The sequence below is a fragment of the Pseudomyrmex gracilis genome, unplaced genomic scaffold, assembly GCF_002006095.1.
Source record: "Pseudomyrmex gracilis isolate BER0280 unplaced genomic scaffold, ASM200609v1 scaffold_46, whole genome shotgun sequence".
NCBI classification, from domain to species: Eukaryota; Metazoa; Arthropoda; class Insecta; order Hymenoptera; family Formicidae; genus Pseudomyrmex; species Pseudomyrmex gracilis.
The window spans coordinates 701,031-712,834 of record NW_018020630.1 but is presented as its reverse complement, the minus strand read 5'-3'; positions in this window follow the sequence as shown (position 1 = coordinate 712,834).

The window sequence follows — 11,804 nt, the reverse complement described above, 5'->3', positions numbered from 1 at the left end:
ATTGGCATCTGATTTTTTAATTTAAGTTTCGAATCGTGGCAAAAGTTTTTTTATTAATTACAAAAATCTCTTTTTTCAAAGGAAATCTTAATCAGAACTTTAGAGAGTTTTTAATATCGGAATATTCTCCAATTTCACTTACACCCATTTTTCTGGTGTTTGTGTGTGTGTGAATACTGAAATGTTTGCAATAAAAGATAAAAAATGAATGGAGAAAATTGGTTTTATGAATTTTAATACAAGACGTTTCACAAACATATACGCGTGAAATGTATACCAAGCTTATAAAGTTTTAACGAGAGATGTAGTTAAATAAAAACAGCATCAATATATATACAGAGCAGTGTGTTATATCTTTTTACTTTTTTTTTTTTTTTTTTTTTTTTTTTTATCTTTGATACTGTTATGATAAAGGATCAGCTTACCGTGTTTATGATGCTTTGGCTTTTATTGAATTTTACTCACGGTGAAAGAATACTCTTTTGACATCCTCTTGCCTTTCATCTCGCGTTGTCACATGAAGAGAGAAAGAGAAATTGCGATAGATGAACAGGGGCGGGAATACGAGGATCAAACGAACGCAAATTATTTCTGTTCCAAACGAAATAATCCCGTTCGTATCGTCGTTGTGGAAACAACGAAAAGCAATTTTCTCCGCAAGTACGAAATAGGTACAGTGAGTCTATATTGAGGTTCCGTTTTAATACCAGCTCGGCACTATGTGTATAAATGAACTCGATTGCGCTCCGTGTTGCCTCAAAGAAATTATTCCGCGATTTTATTTTATCTCCAATCGGATATTGTGATATCCGCGCGTAATTTAATATTTATTGTAATCTTAGCAGAGACACATTTCTCTCTCTCTCTCTCTCTCTCTCTCCCCCCCTTCCCCTCCTCCCTCTTTCTTTCAAAAATTTAATACCATGTTTTTTTTAGATACTGTGTTTTATTTAGAAAGAAAAAAATTAAAGTTGCAAATTACTTTCTTTGCGCAGCATTTTCTATCACCTTTTGTCGCATAATCGAGATTGCAATAGGCGACGAAACAATTCTACGACCACGTCATGCGATATTAACAAAATTACTGTGGTTATCAAAGACATAAGTAAGACAAATTACCAGTACACGCGGGCGACGTTATTTTTATCTACCACAGACTTGCACGGCTGGGTACCGACTGCTCATTATCGTAATATTATACTATGTTGGTTTTTTTTCTTCCCCGTCTCTTAGTTATTTTCAAGAGTAAATTTGCAAACTACGTATTTTGCAGCTTTTTTCTTCTAATGAAGTTTTTGATCTCTCCCTATATCTCTTTCTGTTTCTCTTTTTTTCTCCGTGCTTGATTTCTCTTCCCGCTGCAGAATTCAGGAGAAACAAACTTTTAAGAAGTTGATTGAAAATAAAAACCAAACAGTTTACATTACCAGAATTTACTTTCATCACTTTTCTATAGGAATTTGACGCAGGACTATACGTGTCCATACAATTTATGTTTATTTGTTACGCGGTTTCGTTCCTCTACTTAGCCGGCGCCTAGGAATACCAGACTAAGCTACCTTAATAACAAATGGAAAGAATCGCGTGTCTCCGCTTCCTGTCACGCGCTAGTGCCGTTGTGAACGCGGCATAAGGGCACTGGGCCGCCGGAAGTGAATGTAAATACACGCTGCGCCAACAGTTAGAATTCTAAAGAGAAGTTTTGTGTGTGTGTGTGTGTGTCTGTGTGTGTGTGTGTGTATGTTTTATTAATAACTTACAAATAATCATGAATGGAACGTGATATCTATTTTCATACCGGCTGTACGCATTCAACCGATAATATCTCTGCAAATTTGCTTTAAAATTTCATCCGTGCGATAATATGATAGAGCTAAATTTGTAATTTCTGCGTGGGAAGCGCGTATGTAGAATTTCTTCGTTTCTTTAGAATTTAAAGAAAAAAACGTACACGTATATACGCTATTCCAAATCACCCTAAAGCAGCTTTTACCGGACTGTAGAGGGATTCGTGGACTTAATTTCCGTAGCGGAATCCGTCGGGATTACCGTGAGCAGATTTTCTCAGACTCTCACAAATCGAATGCAAATCACAGCTTTCCGCAGCCTCATGTAAGAAATAATACCAATCACTTAACCGCGTCGGAAAAAAGCCACTGCTTAATTCTGGGAACCCAGTATTTTCGTAGATTATCAGATTTTCGGGAAATTACACGTTTGAGAAAAACGTTTTTCACCGAAATCAGAGTTCGCGAATCAAGCTCTTTTTTCTTGCGCAATTTTATGCGAGATTCTCGAGAAAGACCGGTTTGATAATTAGCATTTAACGTCCGCGTCGAAAGATGAACATTATTCGCGCGCGAATGAAATGCAAATTGCGACAAATGTTTATGGCCTCGTGCATTAACAATAGCTTATCGTATCGCGTGTATTTATTGCACAGTCGTTGTTATTCGATTCGAATTAACGCGAGAGACGCGTTTACCCAGAAGATTATGAGCTCGAAAACACTTGACGACGAAACAAAATATCATTCGGTAAACCGAATCACTACTTTGCGATTCTTCTCTCGAGACACTCGAGCCACCTTCGGCTTAATTTGCTAGAACCCGCCAGCGAGAAGCTTTAGTACGCTTAATATTCCGCTTGTAGTGCCATATTTGCTAATCTTCAGAATATCAATCGAATGCAAATTGTACAGCGGAGTGTTCGGCAAACAATGTAATACCGCGACGAACACACGACGCCGCACTCCGCGCTCAGAGTTCGTTCGACAAACAAATCTTTTGATAATTCCAATGAGAAATTTCGTACACGTTTACGTCGCGCATTCAAGTCAATATTTTCCTGGTCGAAGGGTCACATTGTTTCGAAAGCAAATTGATTGTCTCTAATGTAGCATTTTACTGAAATCCAACCGGGAAGTTGAATTATCGCTTCATTGCTTCTCTCTCTCTCTATCTCTTTCTCTCTCTGTCTCTTTCTCTGTCTATCTCTCCCTCCCTCCCTCCCTCACGAGGCCTTCAAGTTATTCTTGACTCGGGAGAAGATCCGAGAGGACTTAATCTCCGCCGCAAAGCATTATAATCTGTCTTGTTCTCAGAATATAAATCGAATGCAAATTGCCGGGCGATTTTCCGAGCAATTCAGGAAATAATACCTATCGATTAGCGGTGTCGAGTGCCGTTGCACGATTACTCGAGGCCTCCTGGGAAAACGAGAGATTCGCGTTGGCTCTTATCGGACGGTTGGGATCATCGTTGAAAAAGATTCGATAAAGCGGAAAGACGTTCCACCTCGTTCGCCTCCACCTTGGGAGTCGCGTTACATCAGACCGGACACGATTCTTACGTATACGCCGGCTCTATGCGTTAACCGTCTATTACGCGAGAAAATCGACTCGCGCGGGAATTTGTTTGTTTCCGAACTAAAAAAAACGATTTGTCAACGCTGTGTTGTGTGAAAAATACAACAGTTTCTTTCATTGAATTGTTGTCGCGACGACAGGAGAACTTTACATTGCGAAATACGCTTGCAAGGGAATGCGTGATTATTATTTTTAATACGCGGCGCCTTGAACGCACGTGCGACAAGCGCGTGCGTTATCTAACTTTAGAACACTTGTTCATTCTAAAGCAGCGATATAAAATAAGATATAAAATCGATTAGAACCACGTTGTCATCATGTATACGGCGCGACAAAATGTTGCGTGTTCGACTTCCACTCGCGACATTTTTGAGAACGTCCTTGTGAGAACGTATCCGATGAAGCGTGTTATGTAGTCTTTTGAAGATTATAATCCGAACGGACAGTTAGATATGCTGATGAGGTAGAAAAAAAAAAAATTAGTGAACAGCGATCAGTAGTTGCCGACGTTAGTCGACGTCATATCCGTCATTCTCGCATTCTTTTCACGCTCCTTGCTTTCACGCGTGCTAAGACTACTTTCTCTTTTTTTTTTTTCAACGAACTCTTTTGACCACGCGTACACCGACCGGAAATCTCGCTTGCAGATCGCGTTCCTGAGCTATTCGGTTCAGCGTTATTTTAAATCTTATTTTTCGAACGAAACATTGTCGTGTGTGTTTTGTATCGCGCGAATTAATATTCACCGCCGAGAAAACAGCGTCTCGAAGTCGCTCGAATCGCGCTGAAGGCCGTTCTGCGGTGTATTCCTCGTTGCGTCCGATCTTTTAATTAGCGTTGAGTTATTGCGTACGGAGATCATAAGTGCGTTGCGTGTAAATAAAGAGAAACATAAAGATTGAATAAAAGATAGGAAGAAAAATAACTGACGAGATTTTCGAATTTCATTGGTATGCGCTTACATGATATTCTCTCTCTCTCTCTCTCTCGGGGAATATTTACATGAATTCTAATTTTACGCGAGTTTTTTTTCGCGAGACTCCAATTAAACGATAGATCGTTGCCACACATATTATTTTCAACATTTTATCGGACTTTATTTTCGAATTTATTTTTGAATTTATTTTCGGATTTGTTTTACAGTTATTTTCAATAAGCGTTTTATAAAATAATGATATCACACGTGGTACGCGTTACTGCGTAGCAATTACGCGTTATGGTCAAAAACAAATATCTTCAATACATTGTTTCCGGTTTCCTTCCTTCGTCGATACAGCTTATATTGAGCTGTCGGCGAAAACCGTTCGATCTGGCGATGCAGCTCATTGGCACGAAGTGAGGTAAACCGAGCGAGAGGTCGTTCGACGTTCCCAATAATCGATCCGTTACGTGCCGGTAACAAAGTGCACGCACACATCGGCTCTCTCGGAGCCGTTGAACTTGTTAAGAATGAAATTTCGTTCACACCGCCTTACCGGCACCGAAATCGATAAAGAGTGGAGTGAACTGGGTTAATACAAGAGCGAGGCGTATACACATACACGTACATATGTACAATGAGGCGCAATTCGGTGCGAGAGCTGTAGTTCGTTTCGTTCTACCACGTGCGAGTCTATTCTCTGCCTCTGCTCTTTTTACCGGCACATGTAATAGATTACTCGATTTAATTCGCTGCGTGTATGTTGCGTAATTTTTACTCAGCGTTTCTCTTTTTTTCTCCATTCTTTTTCTCTCTCTTTCCCTCTGTCTCTCTCTCTCTCTCACTCTTTCCTTCTGTCTACGTTACTATTTACTGTTATTAAAATTTACATTTAAGTTCTTTTTTACGATCAAGAGTTCTATCTATATTCTAATATATGTATATAATTGTGTGTGTGGATAATTAAGACAAATTTCGAAACGTTAATACATTTATATATCATATTATCTCACACATTATCTTTCATATTATATCATATTACTTCTCGCCTTTTAACAAACATTTCTTTAGCTTTATTCCATTCTAACTCTTCTTTAATTTTTCTCTTTTCTTGCCGACCTAGCTAGAACGTACGGCTGACCGTATAACGCGGTCGCGCTATTAAATCTAAGTGGCTTAAGGCCTTAAAGTCCGCTTCGCGCCAATAAAAAGTGGATGAAATTACATTGGCTGGCGGGCTTGCGGCTTACCCTGCCCTCCGGTCTCGGTTCTCTCTTCGCCGTCGGCGGCCTCCTCTCGCCCGAGAAAAATCCGGCCACATCGCTCGGTATTCGCGAGTTATCGCACGGACATCGCGCGCCTTTACCCTCGAAACGGTTCTTATTCGTAAGCAAAATGATAGCGGCGCGGCGACATCCCCTCCTGCCTCCCGTTCCTGCCGCAACCGTACAAAGTTTTGTGGTGAACAATCTCGTCGAGAGAGATAGCATCGCTATGAGCGCGCGCATTCTCTTTGGGGAAGAGATTACCGGATAAAATCGCAAGTCGTGTTTGTAAATATGCAATGATTGTGTTCCCCGGTGTCTTTGCGAGGAGAAGCTCGCGCCATCAGCTTTTACACAGGAGTGTGTCTCGCCGCACACAGGACAGGAAAATTAGACGCGACGCGGGAGAGGTGGGCTTTAACTCGTTTCTCCCTTGGAAACTCGGGAGTATTTTTACAACCGCTGCTCGAGAGTGCTTCTTTCGCCGTTTAACCGCTTCTTCTCTCTGTCACTGCGGTTTCCCGCATGTCTATGAGACGCTACGTATGCTACCGCTCGGTAAAACGATAGTTCGTAGGTGAATTAACCATCGCGATTCTGCTTTCTTGTCTCTTTCCAGGATGAAAGAAAGAATATAGAAAGGGACAAAAAAAAAAAACTATGTTATGGTCAAAGCGTCTGTTCGCTAGAAAATTTTTACAAATAGTACGCAGTACTCTTTTCTTTAATTACACCCGTCAGTGCTGTCTTCAATGTCATTTGCTTTTTTTCTCAAGGAGCGTTTGATCTTTTTGCCTCTGTTTCAGGTAAATATAAACGAATAAATAAAAATAGATGTATATACTCGTTCAAACGGTAGTACTGTTGCTATGACATTTATACGAGACGATGCTAAATATATGTTTCTTGTTGTTTCAAATAACTTGTCGGAAACATAAACAAACTTGACATTTACACCTCGCTAAGGTTAGAACGTTACCGTTCGCAGAAAGGATTTCGAAAATCCGATCTTGCTAAGCTTAACGGTCATTATACACTATTTACTTATTTTATCCATTTGCTTTATTAGTAGCTTATACTGTTTATCGATTTCTCTGCAGAATATGTTGTTAGCCACGTTCCTTTACACATTCACATGCTCATTTCAATGAAATCAGATTATGTTCTATCACCGGATTATGTTATTATCTTGCAAAAGGGAGCATGACGGAAATATAATCAATAAAGTGCATCTCGATGGGCTTAATCGCATCGAAAGGCCGGTCGCCTCGTTAACCCTTTCAATGAAAATTAATTTAACGAGGGGTCTAGCAATTTTTTTCGGCCTTTTCTCAGGACAACCTTTTTCTTTGTTTAGGAAATTCGTTTGTAGCTCGGCCGGGTTAATAAACGCCACACTTAAGCTTTTAATAGCAGCTTTTTTTTTGAACCGTTTGGTGGTTATTATGCATTTTATAAAAGCGCGATCTCTCGATAGCAATCTAGCATGAAATATTGAAATTTTAATTTATTAAACATTAATTTATATTTTATAATCATTCACATTTGTTAAGAATATACTTCAATGTGTGAAACAAATTTATATTACGCGTAAATACACGCACCTTTATTTAATGATGTTATTTAATTAGGTGTTACATAAATCACCGTGACCCAATAGTCACGTTTCTCTTTTCCTCGCAAATAATGAAGTACGCGCGAACACGTAAAGTGTAGATTTATAAATATAAACGCGCGCAATGTTTCAACAAAACAGTAAGTTTAACTATCTTTTAAAATAAAGAGCAGCTGGAAGCAGCTGTTTATTTTGAAAGATGGTTAAATCAACTTTTGACAACTTCGATGAAGTAAAAATGTGCGACACGTTTACTTAAAGAAGACTTCGAAGGTTGATTTACAACGCTTTCAAAATAAGTGGCTTTATTACGCGTCAACTTTGGAATTAATCGACAACATCGGAGGTGTAACGTTGTTTTAAGTAAGACCGAGTTTCTTCTAGCCAGTCTGGAAAACAAGATGTCCCTCTCACATTCACGTCACACCACCTACGCTTTTTGCTCCTCTCTACGCGCGCGCGCGATGCTTTTCTAGATAAATCCTTCAATTACGGGCCGACCGGGCAAGTCGGTAAATGTGGCCGCGACGCGACGCAGTCTTCGGAAACTTCGTTTCACCGTCTCGGGACGGCGGCTTTAAGTGATTTATAATCAAAACTGGATTAGAGGGTTGGAAAAGCCTTAAGTTGCCCGAGCAAGGCCCGGGAGCTTTGTGTGACAGGCTCCGCCAAGTGATTTAAATCATCCAAAGTGTATTAAACGCCGGATTCTCGCAAAAGTGCGTTTCAATATTTGAAACATATAGATGTCACTCTCGCTCTTGCATCGGTGCGGAGAGTCGGATGACTCGCGCTAAAAAAAAAAAAAAAACAACGTTTGTGTAACCGCGTCGAATTGTTTCCAATATACGCTTTTATGCGATGAGTAATAATGTGTCTGATATCATCGATAAAATCGCGCGCGATAATAGAATCTCTCGATGTTATCTTGCAGAAAATGAGTATCGCTGCGTTATAATTGCTTTTTTTGGTATCTCGTGACAAAAATAACATCCTCTCGACAGAAAGAACTGCATTTCTTCAAAAAGAAAGTTTAAGTCCGTACCGTGGAAAATAAAAATCAAATAAAAAGTCTACAGAGAAAAAATTCAAACGTATTCCACTCAAGTAACACTCAAAAGTCTCGTCGATCTCTTCCTCCGGACTTGCTTTCCGATGATATTCAAAAGTAATTTACAAACGACGATATTGGAAGAAGAAAATCCTATCCGACGAGTTGTCAAGAAATAAGAGTGATTTGTTGCTGTACCATTACGCCGGTGACACCACGCTGTTATTATGTCGTCGAGATAGGAGAACGTTGTACGAATTCACACAGCGACACGGAAAGTCGTCGAGAACGGTACGTCGACGTGTGACAGGTGTGTCTGATAGCGATATCTCGATGTCGTGTTACGTAATACATGGTACCTCGCAGGTTTGTTGGTTTTTTTCTTTTTTTACATCGTGATTTTGCTTGCAAAAAATAATTTTTTCTTACCAAAATATCGTAACTTGACACGCGCGTACAAGTAATTACGAATCTTTATCTTTTTGTCTGAAAATTTGTCAGAAGTTTTCATTTTCACGCACATCTCGTGACATCTGTCACTTTGCAAACTCAACATTTTATTAATTACTGAATGAAGTTAATACGCGCGAATTAACAAATCAACGCGTCAAATCAATTGTAAACTCTGTATATGAAGTGCGTACAATGTTGCAATTGTGTGAAAAATTCTTTCGAAGATTAGACAGAGATCGCAAAGTTGCGACACAATGTCGCGTAATGTTTCGTATAGATGTTTTGTGGCGGTTTTGTCGAGTCCTTCTCTTGATGTGACATTTCGCAAATGTGCGTCCATATGGTCGTCCGACACGCTCGCGCATCCTAGCGCTCACCACATTATTTCGGCTACGCCGATTCATCACGTTCTGACGCGCATACACACACACACACACACACACACACATCGTTGCTGTACTATGACAGATGCCATTCAGACACCGTCCTTCGATTTGTTATTGGGCGTGATGAACAACTTACGACCGTTCCTTAAATTTGCACTAAATGAAATAGAATTTAATAAATTTTATAAGAAAATTGTGTGGCGAGAACACTTGCGAGTGTCGAAGGCGCGATGTAAACTTTACACGCAAATAAAACTGAGAAATAAATAAAAGTGAAAATAAAACCAAACTGTGCAAATAAAACTGAAATAAAACCGAAAATAAAATTGAATTAAACCGAAAGGAAACAGAAGAGCAAATACACTGTACATACATATATAAATATATATATATATATATAGAAACCACATTACGATCCGTCAACATCCTTTTGACTAGCAGCCTGTGTGCCTGCGTTAAGTTAAACTGGTCTCGTTAACGAAGAGTCATTTAATGTAGAACTGTAAATCACAAGTAAGAAATCGTTGACTTCTCTCACTCTGACATCATAATCATTGTGACTGGCATAGCTATTATCTTTAACTGCGTAATTTTGCACTTGTTTCAACGTCAATTTGTCACGGAAACTTTGGACAGTATAATACGACGTGATGGAAGTTCCCTGAAACTTGAAGTGTTCGCCCAATTTCTCTGATCAAATGAAGATCAGTTTCCACGAATTAGGAGTGTAATATACCACACAGTATATCTCCTTTTGTATTGCACAAAACTCTTTTTTTTTTTTTTTCGAACAAAACACCATAAATTGTATTATTTTCATGTGTATGAAAATAACTGTCGTCCTCGTATTTGTTCTGCAGTTCCTTAGTGAATTCCTTTTTTCTCTCTCTCTCTCTCTCTCTCTCTCTCTCTCTCTCTTCTCGGATCGGTTTATCGCCAGAACGACGATGAGTATACTCCTGTGTCGATTTCTGCGGACAACCCAGCCCCAAAGGTTCGATGTCCCACGGGGGGCTTCGGCGCGCACTATAATACTCGGGAAACTTAACAGGCATCCCAGCTTACCGGCAGCTCTATACAAGCAACCAACCCTCTTTTCCTACCATCTTCGATCTTCTGCTACCGTCAACATATCTCTCCTCTTTCCTCTTTTTCCTACGCAATGTGTCGGGCCGTATTTTCACGGAGGCGTCGCTCCCCCTCAAACACATTCAAACGCGACTTTCCCTTTCCTTCGAAGTATAAGAATTCTGTGAGTCATAAAGTTGTAACCCTCGAGAGTCTGGTTTTGCTCCTAAATTTACGAATTTAACAAATATTTCGTGTTTTTTGTGACGCTACAGGAGAGACGTGTCTGCCATGGTTTTGTAAAAACACGATAATCGCACTCGATATGCACATCAAGCTGTGACCTGAATTCTGAATAGAACGTCATTGTGAATAAACAGCGCACAACAAAGGCACTTTTTTCATGAATAACTTGTTTTAGGAAAATATATCGCTCGTCGCAAGAATCATTTTTATTCATTTTTATTCATTTCTTTCAAATCGTAATACGATAAATGTGTCGTTTGTTAAACTTTATTATTGTACCTTTAAAACAATTACATGTTTTATTATATTTATTATATTATATTTATATTATATTTATACTATATTTATATTTATTATTATATCGAATTTTTTTTCTATGAATAAAAAACTTTGTTTTTATTTGTAAAAGTGTGCGGCGACAAAATATACCCATCGAGCAAACTAACGACGACATTTACTCGTCTCGTGAGATGTCGTCTCAGTTCGTGCTCGAAGAACAAACTTGTATCCCTTTTGCCCTGCGCTAGCGCATCACAGCTAATGCAGTTTCCAACGGGACTACAAATTCTGCAATTTGGCAGCTGTTTGTTCACAACGACACGCGAATCGTTATTGGTGACGCGCGGTTGTAAATAACGTTTTGATGTCGGCCGGAATATTAATATTGCGTGTGCGCGCGCGCGCGTCTCGGAACTGCGCTCGTTAGTCCTACGGATTATGAACTGCAATTACGTCCGGGGCGTGTGCAAGGTGGGTCCCGAATTCACCGGGGACACACTGCACAGGGTGTTTCGACAGGGACCGAAAACAGGTTCGGCCGTTAAATACATTTAGAACCCGAAACGCACGGACAGTTTCCACAAAACTTTATGGATACGATGTAAAGAGAGAGAGAGAGAGAGAGAGGGTACGTGTGTTCCGGAGCTATTTCCGCTTCCTGAATCAATTTTTCGACAAACTTTTGACTAGCTGTTTTCCAAAAAAAAAAAAGAAAAAGAACAAAGAGTTAATATAAAAGTTTGTTTAAAAATTTATTTTTGTTGAAATTGTGGCTAATTAAACTTTTTTTTAGCGAAGTTTTAAAAACTGTTCTGTTAAAATATATATTATTGTTCAAATATTGTTATTTGTTTCAAATGATGGAAAGTTAGAACGTTTGATTAAAATAAAAGAATAAACATATGTATGTAAAAGAACATATTAAATGTAATTTCGTGTATGCTATCTTTGCTCTCATGTGATATTAATTGTTTTTATATGAGAAATATCGAGATCAAATTAGATTAATACGTTTTTATTTTAGATCGCTCTGAATTCGGTTATCGAATTATATGATTTTCAACAGTAAAGCGAACGTCGTTATCCACTTTGATTCACGATAGGCGATTTACCCGCGCGATCGTATAATACACAACGAACGGCGAATAATCGAAG